Source organism: Macaca thibetana, chromosome 11, assembly GCF_024542745.1.
Source record: "Macaca thibetana thibetana isolate TM-01 chromosome 11, ASM2454274v1, whole genome shotgun sequence".
NCBI lineage: Eukaryota > Metazoa > Chordata > Mammalia > Primates > Cercopithecidae > Macaca > Macaca thibetana.
Genome location: NC_065588.1, coordinates 75,070,191 through 75,092,257, shown reverse-complemented (window position 1 = coordinate 75,092,257; position 22,067 = coordinate 75,070,191). Strand labels below are relative to the sequence as shown.

Sequence of the window (22,067 nt, the reverse complement as noted above, 5' to 3'; positions counted from 1 at the left end):
CACTAGGGAAGGACTAGATATGTTGATGAAGATGCGTTCAGTTTGAATGTGGTGAGTTTGAGATGTCTTTCAGCTATCTAAATAGGTCTGCCTTGTAGGTGGTTGGACTATGTGTCAGGAATCCTAGTAAGCTGGGAATGATTTAGTTCAGCTTCCAAATTTGCCAGGAGTGCTGGCCTTCTAAACCAAACACATATCATTGTTTGAGACTTAGATTTTTAAAAAGAGATGCTTTCATTAAGGAATGAACTGAATACCTAACATAACCTCAAAGTCGCTCAGAGTGTATCTTATGCATCACTTCCTGTATGACGCCATTGCTGTTTCAGCTAACTGTCATTCACTCTCAAGTGTTTGCAGAAAGCTTTGCATTTTCCTGATGCAGCTTATCTCTTCAAGTACTTGCCAATATCCTCTTCTTCCAAGCCTGGAGTGGGAATGGGTGTGTTATACTTCCTATATCCTTCTAATTAGGAGCCACATGACTGGGTCTGGCTAATGGACTGTGAACAGAAATTTTATGTATCTTTTACAGGGTCAAAGTAGATAATTGCTGGTGAGAAACTCTCTGATGCTCTTCGCCCTACTGCAATGAATCCTTAAACTTTACATTGAGATGACAGCCTTATAAGACACTGGGGCACTGGAGCTCTCAGAGTCTAGATTTTTGAATGAGTATGTAAATCAGAGAACATTCTCCCCTATGTACTCTCCAAACACTCTGATCCGCAATGGCTATGTGGTATGTGCAAAGAATAAAGCTTTTGTGCTGAAGTTCTTGAGGCTTTTGTATTGTTTGCTATCACAGAATATCCTACACTATGCTATTTCACAGCTCATATGTGAGCGAATCATTACTTGCTTATGGTTTCACTCTTAACTAGACGGTACTCAATTCTTCCATGGGTGGCTAATTGTGTCTTGGAGTTTGTTTGTATTCTTTAACTATTTTTGAGTAGATAAATGAATGACGGAAAGATACAATCTTCAACCTTATTCACCACTATGAGAGTACTCAAATGTTAGAAGGGAAGCCAAAGGCTTTATGTGCTGGGCTACTCATATGTCTAATTTTCTTGCAGCAAAATGCCATACTCAATTACACACCTTCATATGTTAGCACTGAAAGGTGTCAGGGAAATCATTTAGTAAAATTTCCACATTATGAACTCGGTGACGGATTGACAGATTTTATGTTATTTGTTTGTTTCTTAATTTGAATACAAAACTCTAAATACCTATGCTCAATCTTCATTGTCTATTTTTTCCATAGACTAGCTCTCCACTCACTATTTTAAAGGAAAAGAAGTAATCCCTTATTCCTTTCGTGTATCCTCTTCTAATCTACGAGAAAGTTTATACACAACTAAAAAAAAAAAAAAAAAAAAAAAAAAGTGCAATATATCAACCCCATGACAACTAAAAAGAAGCTTAAGAGCTATTAACTGAACTTCTTAGAAGGTAGCCAACTGACATGAATCTGCTTAAGAGTGGCCAATAACAGCATTGGTGCTAGATTCATTGTGGACTTAAAAATAATGCATTATAAATTCACACAAAATTACCTGTATGTGAATATAGCAAGAAGATTATAATTTTGAGGCCAGGTGTGGTGACTCATGCCTATAATCCCAGCACCTTGAGAGGCTAAATCAGGGAGATCTCTTCAACCCAGGAGTTCAGGACCAGCCTGGGCTGTAACATAGTGAGACCCTGTCTCTACAAAAAATATAAAAATTAGCCAGGCGTGATGTTATGCACGTGTAGTCCCAGTTACTCAGGAGGCTGAGTTGAGGGGATCATGTGCTTGCACTCCAACCTAAATGACAGAGCCAGAATCTGTCTCAAAAAGCAAAAATAAAAAACAAACAAAAAAACAGCAACAGCAACAACAAAAAAACTACAGGCTGTTATACATTGTTAAATTGTAATATAAACTTAGTTGATCATCACCAGTGCTTTTTAAATGAAATAGAAAAGGATAATTGAAAAGTATCAGAAAGCATAATAAGTAATATTTCACAGAACTTTTGCTAATAGTGTGTGTATGTATATACTAAATTTGGATGCCAGTTAAAAATGTTAGAAAATACAGAGTTAGTGGATTTACTCATTGATATGGGTTAGCTGTGTCCCCACCCAGATCTCATCTTGAATTGTAGCTCCCATAATTTCCACATGTTGTGGGAGGGAACCAGTGGGAGTTAATTGAATCATGGGGGAAGGTTTTTCCCATGCTGCTCTCATGATAGTAAATCTCACGAGATCTGATGGTTTTATAAAGGGGAAATCCCCTATACATGCTCTCTCTTTGCCTGCTGCCACATAAGACATCCCTTTGCTCTTCCTTCATCTTCTGCTATGATTGTGAGGCCTCCCCACCCATGTAGAACTGTGAATCCGTTAAACCTCTTTCCGTTATAAGTTGCCCAGTCTCGGGTATGTCTTTATTAGCAGCCTGAGAACAGACTAATATACTCATTTGATAAATATTTTATAAAATATTCACTCCCTAATATCTTTCAGGTACTGAAGAGTCAGAGATGATAAAAATGTCATTGCAAAATTCAGAAAAACTTGCATTTAGTAGAGGAGCCAGGTGCATTTAAAAAATCAAAATATACTATATACACACATATATATACACACATATATATATAGTATAACATAAAATATTTAGGATACAAAGGAGCCTAACAGAGCACAGTAGTTTGGCAAAAAAAAAAAAAAAAAAAAAAAAAACCTCCATTTTCAAAACATGTTATTATCAGAATATAATGTCTATAGAGAGTATTAGGAGAAACAAAAGAGGGACATTTAAGATTGATGCTTTAATTATTACTTCATTACTGTGTAGCAGATTGAGTAGTATTGCAGTCTCACAAAAGTTAATATGCCTTTGTAAGCAACTGGTTTACTATCATATAGCGACTTAAGTAGACTTAGGTTATTGAGTTCTTGAAACCAGGATATGAGACTAGATAGAGGAAAAATAATTTCCGGTTAATGCACAAGACCTGTGTTGTCTAAGTGATAATCGACACAAAATGGTTTGTTTCATTATGTTTTCAGTGTTTATTTACTTTTGTTTCAAAATCTAAATTAGAGTTTTGTAGGATATAATCAAAAATACACTCAAAAGGAAATTGCATTGAAAAATGTCATGAATGTGATAAAAAGTTAAGGTGTTGACTTAAATTTACAGGAACAATAAAACTGGAGTTAGGCCATGTATTTAATTTCTTTAGAAGTGAGGGGAAAGGGAAAGACTTATTAAGATTTAAGAAACAAAAGACATGCAGAAAGTGTCTAAGGAATATACAAAATAAAAGAAAAGCAGTTGCTCTTCTGAAGATAAAACTGGAAGATAAAAACATATATCTACAAGACACCTGAGAATACATTTGAAAAGTCAGAGTAAAAACAGTGTATATTCTGTGATTGTTGCCATAAAAAATGTAAGCATATGAACACAGACTGGAAACATATTACACGGAAATGAGACAGCATATATTTAAAGCATGGTAAGATTATACATGATTATACGGTTTTGAAAATTTCTTAATAATGTTTGCAGATTATTTTTAATTGAAATATTAAGGCAGGGCAAACACATAAAACCAGCATCTTTATACCTAAGTAGACCAAACTATTTCCCATTGTAGAGCTTCTGTACTGGTTGCTTCATTTGACCTCAGTGCTTTTCCCTGATAGTCATAGGGCTGGCTCCTTTACCTTTTCAGGCTCAACTTTCGGTTAATCACATTCCCCAGTATTGCTCTGTTTTATTTATTAGCTTATTTTATGATTTTTGTAGTATTTATTATATAAGAACCATAGCTATGTTTTGTTGTTGTTTTTAATGGTCTCTCTTCTTCCTTAGAATGTAAGTTCCTACATGCAGGAAACCTGTGTACTATTTTTATTTCTGTATCCCCAGCATCCAAATGTTGCCTGGCATATAATAGGCACATCATCATGCTTACTGAAGAAATATATTATTCCCAAATATTTCCTCTTCAATTCAGGGTATAGCAAATATAAAAATGTATAATATATTTGTACAAATTGATAATGTTTAATCTGTAGCATATATAGGTTAAAACTTTACAAACTCCTTGAAATAAGCCCTCCTTCCTCACAAAACTAATAAAGGTTTGAAATTCTCATTTATACACAAGTGGCTCTGCAATTTGCTGTTCTTAGTTCTACTAAGCTAAATTTCTTCAAGTCCTATAAAGGACTTTCTTCTTATCTTTGCAATTAAGTGAATAAAGACTATCTACCCTTCTACATTAAAAAGTGAGGAAGCCAAAGAGAGTAAGGCAAGGACATAACTAGAATTAAATAACACTCAACTCAGTCGATAGCCTCTTATAGGTAGACTTTTCACACTGGTATGATCATACCAGTTGTTAAATTATTGAGTACTAGTGGTACAGTGGTGGGAAGGAGAATAGGCTTGGTTCTGACTACATGGTGTGAGTCCCCATATCCACCTCTGACTGAAGTCAGAATATTTCTGAACTTTACAGTCACATGAGCACCAAAATCCCTTTTCTTGCTTAAGCATTTTGAGTCAGGTGGCATTTTTACAAGTGGAAGAATTTCTGAGAATAAAAAAAGAGAAAGAGCAAAGGTGGTCAAATCTACCATATGGTAGTAACAGGGTACTAGACAATCTGCAAACATTATTGCATTTTCATTCCTTATTGAAGTTCACCATTCCAGAGTTGGCTATCTGAATCCAGCTCTCTAAGTTTCACACTTTTATCCTATTGCCGTCATGGTCATATCAACCTAACCTATAAAGTGGATCACTTTGCCTATCACTATTTAATCTTTTTTGAGTACCTCTACCTCTACCTCTTTGCCACTATCTATTCTCTTCTTCTGCCATTTATGAGTTTATTGATTGTGTGACTACCTATGAGTGAGTATTGGCTCTGTAAATAGGTAGCTTGGGTTTAATTCTACATCTTACTACATAATGTGACCCTGGGAAGTTACCCAATTATTCTTTAAGTTACTCAATTATTCTTTTTCCACAACTTTCTCACTTAAAATTATGAACAAATTAGCACAAATCCCAAGGAGTTATTGAGAATATTAAATGGGATGAAGCATGGAAAGGACATAGAAAAGTGCCTGACATATTGTAAGAAACAATATGATTACCTGTATGCATTCAAATATCTCCATTAATACCTATCCTATGTTTCATATAATTTTGTATTCTTTCTATAGGCCATTCCCAACTATAAGTCCTGTTTTCTTCAATCAGATTAGCTATAAATACATTTATATTAATCCACATTGCAATGGTATGGCTATTCGCTATTGCTCCCAAATGTGTTTCTTAACGAAAGAATTGCCAACTGATAGACTTTACATTTGAATTGAATAATAATTGTGGTTTGGATATGTTCACTTAAAGCAGAATGTTTAATCATTCTTGGAATAGAAGATAAAAAGTATCAATAGATTCTTACAACTTCCATTAATGTTATGAGAAGGAACAGCAAGAAGATGTGTATGAATATCAATGAGGAGAATAATAAGAGGTAAGTTTGGAGAGCTAGTGATAAAGATGCAATACTTATGATTCTAATCACTTCTCACTGCACCCTACTTGGTGGCTGGGAACTATGGAGTTTACAAATAAGAAAACAAATAAGATGACTTATCTAACATCACAGTGAAATAGCAAAGACTAAAGGCCAACTTAGCCTAGTGACTCAAGCTTAGTGACTTTTCTTGTAGGTTACAAAAAATGTCCCTTGAATAATTTTACAACACAAACTCAACTTGTTTTGCAATTAAAGTCACAGAAGAAATGATAGCATATCAAATCTTTCTTATTTTTTCAGTGGGATAAATAAAGACTACATATCCTATACTCAACAATGATGTTAGATAAGCAAAGGCAAACTAGTTTTTACATATTAAGAGAATTACAAAACATGCTTTTTCCCCCTTTATTAAGTGCTGAGGCAGTAAGTTCCAATAGAAAAAAAATATAAGAGGCTTTCTAAATGTGTAATTGCAAGCAAGTAACAACACTTGAGTCTCCTTCATTGCATCTGTAAGAGAGAGAACCTCTTCGTTATCAACATCAAATAAGGAAATAAAATAAAAAAAATACAGTGCTGCACACCTGTCACGAAAACAAGAACTTATTATCATTGCAATGGCCAAATAGAAAATAAAGAAAAACATGCCAAATAGTACATGCCAGTTTTTTGGACTCTCAAACATTATTCTGTCTCTCTGCAAACAGTTATGGTTTAGAAATTATCAGCAAGCCAGCCTTTACATGCAAAATTTTAAAAACATTAAAATCATGACACATTCCATTTAAGTGTGCCAATTACATAAACAAATTAAAAGGCTGCTTCTTTATTTATCTATCTATATATTTTGTGAAGCTAACCTAAAATGTATACAAACTAAGAATTACATTTCTTGGGTGTTGAAACAAAATAAATCCAGCCGGTGAAGATTACTATCGGTCAAAAGGACTAAACCTTCATTTAGTGATTCTATAGGAAAATATTTCATTAAGATATGAAAAAAGAAAGGAAATACGAAAGAATAAAGAAAAGAAGGAAGAAGGGCAGAGTAGGAAGGGAATACACGAGAAAGGAATAAAATGCACAGAACGGAAGGGAACACAAAGGAATTCCTATATCATTCTTATAACCAGAGAACTGAACAAATCTTTTCTATTCAGGCTGTGAGTTGTAATATGCTTCAATGCATACAGGTCTAAAAGTCAAGAAATCAAGAGAAATAAAACTGTTGTTATGTGTTCAATATATAAATGATGAAACAGATTCTCAAAGGCATAACAGAACTTGTCTCATCCACTTTTGCCTGAAGGAGTCAGCTCTCTCTTGTCATTAATATTCATTCTGTGTTGTCTAAGAGTGGTTCAGAAAGTAAGATTCTCCAGAAAAAAAAAAAGTCATCGGAAACTTGTATATCAAGTACTTTTTTACAAAACAATTTAAAAGCAGGGCAGTTTTGTCAATTTAAGCGTATGTTGGCTTTGTACTGAAATGTCACTTTTTGAATTCTCAGGCTCAGATGTAGCTCAAGGTGAATGATTGGCTTTTTAAATTTAACATTATAATTTAATAAAACTACTAAAAATAGGTATATTATTTGTAATGTCATATTGTTAACTAAGCTTTTCACAGAAGAATTTCCTGTACACAGACAGATAAAACCCTAGTACTTTCAGGCACAGAATGATCTGGTTTATACATATTTAAATATAAAAATGTGTGGCCTCGGATTCTGAACATTGGTTATAATAGAAGGGTGACGTTATGCTATTTATAGAAGAGGTCTCAGTGCTCTAGAAATATGCTCTAATGCCCAAAGGCTCACTTTATTCAGTCTTCAAATCTGATGAAAATGCTAGGGATTAGGCAGAAAGCCAGCCTTGTAAACTAGGATCTGGCAGACACTCCAAGTCAGAAACAGATTTCAATGCTGTGCTTCCTTGTCTTTCTCCTGAGAAACTGTGTCAACTTTTCTTTCTAATAATCTTGATAACTCAAAACCTGATTGCTAGAGCTCAACTATCCCTTAATAAGCTGTTATAGCACTTGTCCTTGCTTCAAAGGCCATTAAATCATTTGTCTAAAAACCTTTCTAGATAAGTTTTTTTTTTCCCCCTCAAAAGTAAGCAGGTAGGCAGTTTCCATATTTCATAGGAGGGAAGCAAGGACCATACCCACTGTTTGTATGGCATGGGATACTGGAGACCAGCACATCATGAGGGAAAAAAGACACTCAATTAGCTCTTTCTCCTTCTCAAAGAGAGAGCAGACAATTCTAAATTGATATTTTAGTGAGTGCGGCCCGTTGCTGTGATGTTATCTTGTTGTTTACACTTGCAGAAACTCTCACATACAATTGTATCTGAAAAATACATTATTAATAATCCATCCGAAAAGCAAGCTTGTGTGTGATGTTTCATAATATCTAGAGATTTTGTAGAAAAACAAATTGTCAGTTATCTGGGATAATGACCATGAAGCATGTGCTTATTTAAAGGCCTCCATCAACAAGACACAGATGGATTTTGAAAGTATGACTTGAAACTCTTTTTAAACAATCCTCTCAGCTTTATCCTCAGGTGTTAAGCTAAAAAAAAAATACCATACTGACTCATGGTTTAACAGCCTCATCTTTTGCTTGGATCACTTGTGAGTAAACAAAAGAAATTCCAAGAAAGAAAAGCTATTTCATAAATTATCCTAAAATTATGTAAGATTCAGTATCGTATTTTAAAAGTGTTCACGTAAGTACAGCTCTGCATGTTTTGACCGAGTATTCATGTCCTTTTGCCTTCATGTTGAGGAAAAAATACATCAAGGAATCTCAAAGCAGCAATCAGTCAATCCAAGTACCTGTTTCCTACCCACAGTAGGCATGGAGTGACATGCAAGGAGGCTGGCCCAGAGGAAATGAGCCTCAAGTAAAACAAGAGGCTGTTCCCTGGAGGCCACATCACGAGAATTTTCACCAGAGTTTTCAGGTGGTTTGTCTGCTTTCCTTTCTATTCCCAAGGGACTGAAATGATGGCTGCTGTCAGGAAGCATGATAGAAGAGGACAGGAGACTGTACTTCTCATGTAAGCAATTGCAAAATAAGAATGTTTACATTTCAAACTCTTCAAGTACGTTTGCATTTGAGTACATATGTGCACTTTATCTTTGATTTAGTAAATTATTTCAAAAGAAAAAGAAAACATTTATCACAGGAAATAAGACATAATTACTTTTACTTATATAATACCCTTTGGCCAAAAAAAAAATTATATATATATATATATATATGTATATGTGTGTGTGTGTGTGTATATATATATATGTATATATATCTTGGAAATCTAAGCACTTTAAAATTATTAACAAAGCTACATTTCACAAGTACAGAAACAGGTTCTTTGAGGTAAGGTATTACCAAGTTTCAGTACCATACCTGGATTTAATTAAGTGGATATTTCAATTAGAAATTAATTTCTAACTGAGGCACTTAGCTAAATATCTTGTGTACAGTATTTGTGATTGGCGGAGCAAGGTTGCAAGCTAGTATCTGTGATGAAACGTTGTTCAACAGGGCTGTTATGAACTCTTGGAAATTATATCTTAACCAAGTAGTTTCACCAAATTCTTACACTAGTTTATAGGCCATTCCCATTCTACGTGGAAATTCCCCAGCTCTCATTTTGTACAAACAGCTAAGAAATAGAAGGCATGTTTTTTTATCTTCGTCTGCTTTATGATTTTCCAGAGCTCCTCTTTAACAAAATGCCTTTTTATATGAGTAAGTAATATGCTAAACATACTATATGTGAGACATTTATAGGAGTGACCAGTATGTTTCTTTGTATCTCCACGATAGCAGTAACCGAAAAAGATAAACTTTGACCTTTCATTTATTTTATTAGTAAAGTATGGAAATCAGCAATGAGAACTTGGGGTTTAAATAAACATAAAAATTAGAGCAATTATAGAAATAATTCTTTAAAATATCTGTTTTGCATTCGTCAAAGACATGCTAGAAAATGCATTTCTAACACTACTATAAATGTGTTATTTTACTTTAATGTAGGTTTTAATTTCTTTTGAAACTCTTAAATACTGTTTTGTTTAAAATAATGTAATGTAGATGCCATTTTAAAAGGAGGATTCTTTGCAATAGAATCTCTAATATTATATTTAAAATTGCAGAAATAGCATCTCTAGTGTTCACCATTTCTACAACATAGCAATGTATTTATTGTCCACTTTAAAGAAAAGTTTTCCTTTTTTAATAAAACAAAAGTAAATTTTATTGATATAGACAGGAATTGATGGCATGCTCTCTTACTTGTAATAGGTAGTATACATTTGCACTATAATTTTAAATAAGTTTATTTTGTATTGCTAGTACATATGAATAGAGTGATGTTCATATACCCAGCTACCACAGTTTATCTTATAGTCCATATAAAACTAGCTCTTCAAGAACACTCTTAAAATGACCAGCTGAAAGAAAAATGCTGGTTTTCTTTTTTTTCCTTTTTTCTTTTTAAATGTTACATTTCTGTTTAAGAAAATGGACACACTTAGTGGAGAAATGTAATCAAGTTTGCAAAAAGACTACGAAATAATGTTGATCATTTCTTGAGGAATTGAATGAAAACATATCAACCCACATTCTCTCACCCAATGCAATGATAATCATGCCATTCAATTACATAAAAAATTAAGAATGTTTACCTTAATGCAAATATTGAAAGAAATATCTGCCAAAAGCCTTAGAAAGACAGAAGTTTTATCAGCCATCATATCTAAATCATATGATTTCAACTTATTTGTTACCTGTATAAAGAAGTGCATCATCTTGTACTGAGAGTTTTTTCAAGCATGATACATATAAAAATCATTTCTGCCCAAAGTCATAGAACCCCATTTTTAAAGAAAAAAAATCTAGGCTCCCATTAATATTATCTCTGAGTATTCCCAGACTTAAAAGCATTCCCAAGACTCCGTCATCTTTCTTTAAATGGTACTTTGTACATGAATACCCCCTAGTTTCAGCAAATTGTATTCTACTGTCCATGAGTTTCTAATCCTTCTTGAAAAAGTTACATAATTGTGGAATATATATATATACACACAAACATATGCATATATATATGTGTATATATATATACACACAAACATATGCATATATATATGTGTATATATACACACACACACACACACATCCTTAAATTCTAACTGAAATTATTATTTAGATTGCCATATATTTTGTCTCTGTTTAAATGGCTTTGGTCAATTTCAATGAAAAAAATTCAGCTAAAAATCAGCCACGTCATGAATTGAACTTTTGGTATAAATAATATTTATGACAAATAAATTATTTAAAACTTTTAAAATATCACAACTACATCAGATATTTAATTTTTTTAAATATTATATTTTCAGCAGAATGCATGCAAGACCCATACCTACATTATACAATGACAGAAAGTCTAACTTTGATATGGATTTTTGGTAACAGTAGACAAAGATTTGCTCCATTATATAATCAAACTGTTTTACTTTCTTGTTGCCCCCAAATTACTTAATTATTACCATTAGGAAAATAAGTATTATGTTTCAATTTGGAATTAGTGATAGTTCATCTTGGCTGTTGCATAAACTGGAAATCATAAGAACTATATTTCAGGCTCGCATAATTGTCTACATTAAGTGTGTGTTCTTTAAGATTAGATGGTTCTGTTTTGGGAATTTACTCAAAATCAATTTAATATACTGACATCAAAAGTGATGAACTGATATTATGTTAATGGTGTTATTAGGCTAATGGGAAGTTCAAATTAACTTTCAGATTTCTAACATATTCTACATTTTATTTTATTAATCTTCCAGCTCATCTTGCATATAATTAATACAAGCATATAATTAATACTATTTTTTAGTTTTATTTTCAGTCTAATATGCAAATTGTATAAATACAATGTTATTCATTTTCATATTTCTTGATTAGAACTATCTGATAATTTGATCAGATGAAATAACTAATATTCTCCATTATAAAATGAAGTTCAAAGCTACTCAGCAACAACTCTCAATCATGTGGCATTTTTTGTGAAATTAGTATTTTAGGATTTTCCCTGTGTCTTAGCAGTCTTCAATTATGACAAAAATACCTTAAGGCATAATTATCATGTTTACTCTGAAACATGAATGAGATTTACTAAAATATCCTGTCAAAGGGAGAAAAAAATAAAGAGTGTATAAAATTGTGACATTAGACTGTTTTGTGGGATAACAGAATAAGAATTTCCTATAATGTATCATTTAAGGTCTCTCCACAATCCACTCACAATATATTGGAATTAGTTCTGATTTCCAATATATAGATATTGAATTTTTTAGAAGTATGTGAAAAACTACTGATATCCATCTTTTTAGATGTTATTTCTATAATTAACATTTGTAAAGAGTCATGAAAATAAATGTCACAAACCAAGCCTAAATTTTCACATATTCCTAAGACAGTGGAGAAATGAGACAACAAAATCTTATTTTTCTCACATGAAGTCAGCTGGCTTCCTTTTTGTACATCTTTTCGTGTCTAAACTTGTTAATTCAGTTGTACATACACATGAGGTAATTAAGTGATTGTCCCTTTGTCCTTGTAACCAAAAGGTGGCACCTCTAAAAACCAGAGTTAGCTTTCAACAGAGACAGTATTTTTTTTAAGTCATTTAAATGTCAAAGCCCTAGAAAGAGAATCCTTTTTCCTGACTTGGTAATTCTGCTTAGGTCGGAGGGATCATTGCCTCAAACGCAAAATGGTTTGGAAATAGTACACATTACGCTGATGGCAAATGAATCCAGCTCTTCTCTAAGTTGGTGTGTAAACTTATACATTAAAGATACATAGTGAAAAAATACTCTCTGAGATACAAATTAGTGTAGAAGGTCAGGCAGAGTTAGGATAGAAGATTCCCTTTTCTTATATCAAGTGGACTTCTAGAAAAAAAAAGTAAGACTGCATTTCCCCTTATACATAAAAATAAGTGTTTTGTATACTATCTGCTGATTTTTCTGTGTTCAGGTAAGACCCACTTGGAATGCTTTCCTATTACATCAAACGAGGCACTTCTCTATACCTCCTTCCATCTGACAGTACTATCGCTTCGCTGTCCCTGATGAATACTAAGAAAATAAAGCTTATATCCCCAATGATGGAATTAGAGACTGCTGAAGCTGCTGTAAAGGCTCTGTCCAACAAGTACCATTTACTTGACCTATTATGCAGGCAGCCAGGGGCATGTTGCTGTTTTGATATATTTTTCTTTCTTTTAACAAGACGTTACAAAAATGTTTTCCCCTTCAGGATTTTTAAAATTTAGGCTATCTTTCTAGCATTACTTTCTAAACTTTGTTCCAATACAGGAGGATTCTTGTCCAGCTGAGCCTCCATGTGCCTTCTAAAGGGAGTGCTGAAATTGTACAAACATCATGTTTACATCCATTAAATATCCTCCTATTAAAAGAAAATAAAGCCAGGCATAAGTTTGGTATCCAGACAATAAAATTCAAATAGATAGTAGAAAGGTAGAATAAAGTGAAAATTCATACACAAATGTAGCTTCCACACAAAAGTTAAACAGTTGCTTTATTTCACCAAAGGGTTAATACTGGAGAAAGTGAATATCAACATGTACACAAAGCTAACTAGAAGATTAGCTTTCTCAAAGTAGAAATCCAAGCCTCCCTATAAAACTGTTGTCCCTTGCAAATGTTTTGAAACTTTACATTTTTTGATCCCCCAACAACAGACCATACCAAGAAACCTCAGGAAAGTAATAATCTATTTTTAATTGTGTTTTTTTTTCTTACTCAAGAAACCTTTCAAAGTTCAGATATTAACACTGATGTGCAATACCAAATTGTCAGTCCCACAGGACAGATGGAAACAGGAAAAGTCAGATGGTTGGCACTCAAAAGCAACAGCAATTAAGCAGTTGAAAGTGGGTTGGATTGTCGGTTTATTTTTGTTCCATTTGAACGAATCAAGTGAGAGACATAGTCTCTTGCAAGGAGGAAATCAAGTCAAACTTGACGCTTCCCCTCTCTGACAGCCCAAGCTGGTCGGCTTGTCTACTCCCCTTATTCAGTTTAATTGCTTTCTGTGCTCTGATTTTCGCAGAGATTGTATTCTATCTTGTTTACGCCCCAACCCACCCACCCCCATATCCCTCTCCTCAACAGAAAGAAATTTTTCTCCTTTCTTCACTCCCCCTCTTTCCTCTAAGAAAGGCAATCCTCTCCAGGAGGAGAAAGAAACCCTGTGCGTGCTTAGGGTGGGAGGAGGGCGAGAGGGGAGGTGTGGGAGAGAAAGAGAGAAAAGATTGAGATTGGGGGCGGGGGGCGGAGGAGAGAGAACAAGAGAAGGAAAGAGGAAGCAAGAAGATGGGGGATGCCCAATATCAACTCCAAGCTCTAAATCACGGGCGCTGTGCAAAGTGCTTTTCCAGGAGATGCACATGTGGTCTCATATTTCTCACAATAGGCCACCCGGGGATCCCTCCCTAGGTCTCAGACTCCCACCACTAAAATCCAAGTGTATCGAGAAGAAAATCTTTGGGATGGATTCGAGCAGATAGGCACCGCCGAGGTGGCCGCGCCGCCAGTCCCGCTTCCTTACCTGGAGGGCGGACCGGGAGGTGGTGCCGGGTCTCAGTCCCCAGTGCTCTCCCGGCGTGGACCGGCGCGAGGCACACGCGTGCTCTCGCTGCCTCCGCTCTTGGAGGGGCAGCCTGCAACACAAAAGGGGTGTGTGGGTGTGGGTGTGTGGGAGGTTTTCCAGGGCCACCAGCTGGTCCCAGCTGGTCGCCCCCACCCTACACACACCCCTTCGGGGCGCCGAGCCCCCCTCTCGGCTGAGCACCACCCTGGGGGCTTGCCCGGGGTGCAGCCTCAAGTTGCCGCTGCTAACTGCTGCCGCCGCTGCCGCTGCTGCAGGAGGAGGTGGAAAGACACTGGGGGCAGTACTCGTTCTAAAGCATCCCCACACTGCAGCTTCTCCAGGAATCCCTCCAGTGAGGAGGCGGCCGCCCATCATCTCCCAGCCCTAGCATCCTGATTGGCTCCACCTCGGCTACGCTGCGCCAAGAAGCCAATCCCAGCGCACTAATAATAGGTGGATCCGCTCAGCCAACATCTCCCATCCCAGTTCTGTTAGTGTCCCTCCATCCCCACAGCGGACAGGGACCTGGGAAGCGGGGTGGAGGCGGGTTGGGGGAGGGAGTGAAGTAAGAGGGGAACAGATGCCAAGGAGACACAATCAAGGGCATCCGATAAAACCTCTGGGTAGACTCAAGAATGCCCCAAAACCTGTTCAGCAAGCCATATGCACAGGAGAAAGAGAGCGAGCATAATACAAAGCTTTTTTTTTTTTTTTTTACTTTCAATCAAAACCTGCCCTGATACTGAGCATGCCCAGACTGCAACAGCGACCTAGGAGTTTCGACGTGTGTGGGTTTGCCAGCTGTAGGTTTTTGAAAAGCTGGGACCCGGGATAGAAGAGGCAGAAGTTTGTCTTTGGCCATTTAACGTGGCGGAGTTGTGAAAGCTGGGCAGGGTGGGGACATGAAAGGGTTCTGCACAAGTGTCTTCAAACTGAGCCGCGGGGAGGTGGCCCGCCGGGCTGCTGGAGGTTCATCATGCTATTCTTCTGGGGTTCCGGGTTGGAAGCGGGGGCGGGATAAGCTGAGCTTTGCTGGAAGCCTGGAGACTTCCCGCGAAGGGTGTGGTGTTGCCGAGATGCAGGAGAAGCAGCTCCGTCCCATAGGTGGGGCCGGGAACGCGACTCCACCCATGAGCGGCGGCTGCCAGGCCGTGGAGAGTGCGCTGGGAGTTTCCATTGCAGCGACCAATAAGTTTGTAGACTTGGGTCAAGTGCGGCATTGCTAGGGATGCTTTTTATTTTTATTTTTTGCCACCTCCCTCCCCCATCTCTCTCGACCCCTTACCAGAGCAGTGACGACTAAAGCACAAATCTCTCCCTGCTTCCTCTCTTCCCAGCTGAACCGTTCTGCTCGGAAGTAAGAAGCTTTTCCCTTGTGAGGGCGGTGGTGACCTGATTGTCTCTAAGCTCTCAGGCAATTTATAGCTTGGTAATACCGAGATACCAAACAGGAAGGCTCAGCGGGTGGGGGAAGGGACCGCGCGCCAGGCAAGGGGCGGGAGCGGAGCCCAGCTGGGAGAGGGGCCCGTCCATTATCTGCTCCACAGGTGAAAGGCTTTCAAAACGCAGAGAACTATTTCTCTTTCTCACTCCCTCAACCTCGTTTAAAGGCCTTTGAACCTCTTATTTGTTTTACTTAGAAACCCTAGCATTTTGTGTAAACTTGATCAATAGCTACAAATGAGAACTCACCTAATTGGGTTCTTTATTTTACTGAGAAGATTATCTTGGCATCTCAGGTAGGGAAATAAATAGCTATCTCAATTCCCCAAACCCATCCACTTTGAACTGGAGTTTTATTAACAATGGTGTGCAAAGGTAAATGTTGCAAGAATTCAATTAACAGTAACACATTTCTTCAAGTTTTTAATTAAATCTCTTCTACTTATGTAATGTTTAAGATTAAGATCCTTATTCTAAGTATATGGGAAAAGAAGGCAACGTGATATAAACATATCCTTCTAACTGGCAAATACTTTTGTTTACACTATGCTTGAATAATAGGAAGTTTAACCTTAGAGGTAGAAGTGTGAAAATAATGCACCCCAGACTTGTGACTTTATGTAAATATTCACTTTCCATTTCCCAAAAGAGTCTCCAAACCTTATTTTTAAATAATTTCATAGTTGGAGAAAGAAGATAACAGAATTTGCTCTAAATTTTATTTCAGTTATTTAGTGAAGGAGAGGAGGAGAAGAAAAAGGAGAGGAGGAGGAAAAACGACAGGAGAAAAAGGAGATGAAGAATCTGGAGGAGGAGGAAGGGGAGGAGAAAGAGAAGAAGGAGGAAGAGGAGACAAAGAAGAATTAAGTAACCCTGTAATTTTGTTGTCCAATAAATATCTTCGTATGAGAGGATTATTATAATATCCACTGAATATAAATCTTTATTCTAAATATATGCCTAGCATGCTTTCTAGATTCCAGTGATTAAAACTGACACATTTATCCTATTTACCAATAGCTGCATATAGGAAAAAAAAATGCTTATTTTAGAAGAAATTAGGCAATAGAATACAAATACAGATTTTAAAATTTCTGCTCCAGACGCTGATTTTTGTCATCAATATTTTAGTCAATTTCTTTTCCTGTTTACTTCACATCTTACCTAGCAATCTTTCTCTTTCAGTGGCCAGAATCCTTGGCAACATGAATGGTATCAGAGGTTTGTATCCCAATACCTTGAGGGAGACTGCAGGCTAAAATAAGAAATAGGCTTTACATGTATATTATGCTTAACTTTAAAATTAATAGCATTTTCTGTACATGAATATTAAGAAGACTCTTTATACGGTGGCTGTAGCTATTCTAAGATTTTAACTCTCCCTCCTATTCCTAAATTATCTCCAAGCTCTTGGAAATGTTTTGAAGATGTCCTCCTGCTTCTACTGGGCTGACAACATCATACTTTGCAGAGAGTGTGTATCATCTCTTTGCCTATTGAAGCAGACTCATTTTTATTAAAAGGAAGATCGGGTCAATTGTTCTGTCTCTCTGTCACTCTTATTATCCCATTTCTTAAGTACTTTTATGTCTAGAATTCCTACATCTTTTGCTATTGAGAATTAATTTATCTCCTGATTGTATGGTATTTTAAAAATATTATTTTCAGAACTTTTAAAAAATCTATTTTAATGTTTTGTTTCCTCTTTGTTAAAAAAGTGTTATTAATTTTTCTTCTTATTTTGCTCTGATCAAGATCTCATTTTCAATATTTTCTTTATTCCTTTTTTATTGGATTCATCTATTTACTACTTTCATGCTTCCTTTGCCATCTATTTTAGGCTACAGGATCAGAATAGAAACTAAATTGGATTGGGGCACTGAGGAGAAAAGTGTGTCTTATGGCAAGAGTGGGAATTAGGGACTTTAGAACTAGAAATTCATAAGTGGAAACTTAGCCAAGGTTTCTGTAAACCACAGAAAGAATACTTAACGTGAGAGAGGTATCAAGAAAATTCTGCATGTTGTTGGAAAGGCCAGAATTCCCTGGTCAATCAATAATACTAAAGAGTTACATTTAATTGGGCCCGGCGTGGTGGCTCACGCCTGTAACTCCAGCACTTTGGGAGGCCAAGGCAGGCGGATCACGAGGTCAGGAGATGGAGACCATCCTGGCTAACAAGGTGAAACCCCGTCTCTACTAAAAATACAAAAAATTAGCCGGGTGTGGTGGCGTGCGCCTATAGTCCCAGCTACTCCGGAGCCTGAGGCAGGAGAATGGCGTGAACCTGGGAGGCGGAGCTTGCAGTGAGCCGAGATCACGCCACTGCACTCCAGCCTGGGCGACAAGTGCGAGACTCTGTCTCAAAATAAAAAAGAGTTACATTTAATCAAGACTCACACATCATTAAACTTTATATCTTTAGTAGCCACACTAGTTGTCTGGTGAAAGCTATTTATAAATATCATTACCCAGGATTGTTTCTTTAAAAAAGAAAAAAATTGACCTCTCTAAATTTTTCTATTTTTTATTTTTTATATAGATGTATATCTTACTATTCTTTTCACTTTTTATCTGTGTTTCTCAAGATACTGACTTTTTGCTCTCTTTGCGGGACAGATAATTAATTAAATGTTTTCTGGTGTCAGAATTGGGGTAGAATTCCAGCTTCACCACTGATTGGCTATGTCACCTTGAAATATGTACAAACCCCCTCGAGCCTCAGTTTTCTCATCTAAAATATGTACATAAGAACACAGCGGATTATGAGGTCAGGAGATCGAGACCATCCTGGCTAACACGGTGAAACCCCGTCTCTACTAAAAAAAATACAAAAAAAGTAGCCGGGCGAGGTGACGGGCGCCTATAGTCCCAGCTACTCGGGAGGCTGAGGCAGGAGAATGGCGTGAACCCGGGAGGCGGAGCTTGCAGTGAGCTGAGATCTGGCCACTGCACTCCAGCCTGGGCGACAGAGCGAGACTCTGTCTCAAAAAAAAAAAAAAAAAAAAAAAAAAGAACACAGCATTTATAATTAGGTTTTTTTTTTTTTTATTAAAAAAAAGCAGTGCACATAAAGTGCTAGTTCCAAGCACATAGCGAGAACTTAATGACTATTATTATCATTTTATCATTATTCTCGCTGCTACTTCTGTTACTATTATTTTTTTTCCAGATTTCTGAGTTATTGGGTTTCCTCCCATCAACTCATCCATTTAAGCGAATAGTCAGCCATAGACTCTTCACCTATGAGCATTAAAGGTAGAAGCGTGTTAATTCATGTTATAAGAACTTTCATTTATTTTTTGGTGGGAGGAGACAGGGTGTAACCCTGTAGCCCATGCTAGAGTGCAGTGGCTCAATCATGGCTCACTGCATACTCGAATTCCTAGGCTTGGGTGATTCTCCCAGCTTAGCCTCTTTAGTAGCTGGGACTACAGGTGCATGCCACAATGTTGGGCTAATTTTTTGCTTTATTTATTTATTTATTTATTTTTTTTTGGCCATTTTGCCCAGGCTAGTCTTGAACTCCTGGGCTCAAGTGATCCTCCCGCCTTGGCCTCCCAAAGTGCTGAGATTACAGGTATGAGCCAACACGCCTGGATACAGAAAATTTTAATATGTAAAATGACGACAGTCATCTGTCTTGCATGTAGTATTCTTCTTTTTTTTTTTTTGAGATGGAGTCTCGCTCTGTCGCCCAGGCTGGAGTGCAGTGGCGCGATCTCAGCTCACTGCAAGCTCCGCCTCCCGGGTTTAGGCCATTCTCCTGCCTCAGCCTCCCGAGTGGCTGGGACTACAGGCGCCCGCCACCTCGCCCGGCTATTTTTTTGTATTTTTTAGTAGAGACGGGGTTTCACCGTGTTAGCCAGGATGGTCTCGATCTCCTGACCTCGTGATCCGCCCGTCTCGGCCTCCCAAAGTGCTGGGATTACAGGCTTGAGCCACCGCGCCCGGCCGCATGTAGTATTCTTACACTGTAATCTAGGATAGGAATAATTTAGTTTTGGGGGAATGTGTACTTAAGCTTTTTTTTCATAAAAACATTTCTTTATATTATTCTTTAAAATTAAGAAATATCCAATTCTGGTGGTAAAAAAATGATGAACACTTTTTTGTTTTGTTTTGTTTTCTAGAAAATACCCTTAAAGACAGTAGAGCCATCATTTTTATTTCTCTTCCACTCATCTTTCTCAAGTTCATTTGTCCTGGGATTACTGCTAGTGATTTTATTTTATAACCAATGGGTGAAGAAAAAATATGAAGACTCCCTATATCAAAATTGGATAAGAAATTAGCCGTGTGGATTTTTATACTGAACATCCACGGTATTTAATAAAGAGAATCTAGAAATGGGAGAAGAAAAAAAATGAATACTTATGGGAGTAAAGTCTCTGGAGCAGACAGAGCCCCATAATCGAATGACGAAACTTCACAATTTCCAAAGAAAGGAAAATAAAGAGCTAGTAGTTTTCTATGTGGCTTTACAAAAGCCTTTTCTTAAAGATATGGCTAAGAAAATATTGGAAATGAAAAGGAGGACAGTGGCTCAAAAAGTAATATACTGTGTCAGGCTGTTGAGGTTAGCAAGGAAAATATCATTTAGGTGAATCTATCTCAGGGGCAAAATAAAATAGTTTGAGCTAATGTTAGCTAAAGGTCTTAGAAAGGAAACAAATGATATATGTTTCAAATACTCTATCATAAAAGGAATATACCATGGTGAAAACTAGTTTGCTAATAAAGCAAGGGCAACATTAAAGTTTATATTAATTCTCTTTGAAATCAGAGGAAGGATTTCTATCTAATTGAACACACAGAGAATTATAGTTCAGCTGCTTCATTCAACTTATTTGAAAAGTGTGTCCAGAGAGACTAATCGAGTTACCCAAAGCCATAGAGGGTTGGGTGTGGGTGGGAGAAGAGTCTGTGTTTTCAACAAAATAAAACTATTTTAATAATAAAATTGTGGAGAGAAGGATGGTAGACAATCAAAACCTCTACTTCAAAATTTGATTCTGCAGTGGTTCTTAGTGTTCTGATAGGGCTGAAAAATACATTTGATTCTTTCCGGGACACTTCTGGATGGCTTTTTGCAGAGCAGACCATATGGGTTTGCTTCAATATTTTATGCTGTCTGTACTACTTGTTCCTAATTCACCTAATACTGAATAAAGCACCATAAATTGGTGGACTGTTAAGGAAGGTTCATTTACTGGACATTGAACTAATAAAAAGGGTAAGGACACCAGGTTTTCTACCCCCGGCTCCAGCATAAATGTCTGCCATGGACCTGGGCATACTTCCATTTGTTTATTTAAGTCTTTGGGGATATTGAAGATTTGCTAGAGGTTGATAGGGACGTGAGTGATTGTTCTCTGTCTGTGGGCATGCTTCCGCTCCAGGGGGCGGGAACCTATTATGGGTGCAACAAAAACAACATCTCCTGGACCTTAGCTGTCCTGGATGTGTGTCCCCACATCGATCCTAAGTAGAACTGAATAACTAGATTTGAGTGTCAGGAGGCCAATAGTATAAATAAAAACAAACATTTTGCAAAACCTGAGACACAGAAATGTTCAGTAATTTTTTGAAGATCACACGGTGGGTGACTCCCCCTCTTCCATGCGTTCAACTGCCATGGCTTGATAATCTTAATAGACATTTACGATGTATTAAAAATAGCTGTGACTATTTCAAGGACTACCACTCTAGTTGAGTAGACTCTAGAAATACTGAGTAACTTGAAAGATGTATGTAGAAACAGTTTGAATCACGTCTATTAATATAATTATCTCATCACCTCCAAGGGAAATCCATGAAACTAGAGCAGGGGTATTTTTCCAGTCACTCTCTTTAATCAATGAGGTGACTGAGTTTTAGCTATGGGCTTAAGAACTCTTAGAACTTCATTATGAAATAGTATGCATGCTGTAAAGGTTAATAATACAGCCACCAGTATACCCACAATTCAGCTTCAGAAATCAAGTATTAAGGTAACCTTTGCCATCACCTATTTCTCTCCCCCATCTGATATTTCTCCCTAGCTGCACAACCAAGGTAACTACTATCTTGTGTTTTGTATTTATCATTATATTGCTATTCTTTATAGTTTTACCATATGTATTAGTTTTACCTGTTTTTGATGATTTATACATAGAATCATGCTTTAAGATGTATTTCTGCAACTTGCTTTCTTAGTTTAAGAATAAAATTTGAGATTTATTTATGTAACTGAAATTAGTTTCTTATCACTTTTTGTTTTGTTTTGTTTTGTTTTGTTTTTCAGATGGAAGCTTGTTCTGACACCCAGGCTGGAATGCAGTGGCGAGATCTCGGCTCACGGCAACCTCCAC

The 22,067-nt window shown here is 36.8% G+C and overlaps 1 protein-coding gene and 1 long non-coding RNA gene across 6 annotated transcripts in view; one reads left to right on the top strand and one right to left on the bottom strand.

Annotated features, from left to right (window-relative positions):
• SYT1 (synaptotagmin 1) overlaps nucleotides 1-14,646 on the bottom strand; it is a 596,758-nt gene extending 582,112 nt beyond the window's left edge. For 2 of the 5 annotated variants that reach the window (XM_050749299.1, XM_050749300.1), the window contains exon 1: nucleotides 14,230-14,640. The gene's annotated coding sequence lies outside the window, so the exon portion shown is untranslated. Of the gene's footprint in view, nucleotides 1-14,229 lie in introns of all 5 variants that reach the window. The other 3 variants (XM_050749298.1, XM_050749301.1, XM_050749297.1) reach the window with 2 other exon arrangements.
• LOC126931274 (uncharacterized) overlaps nucleotides 1-22,067 on the top strand; it is a 634,186-nt gene that overhangs the window by 547,141 nt on the left and 64,978 nt on the right. The gene's annotated exons all lie outside the window — the stretch shown is intronic.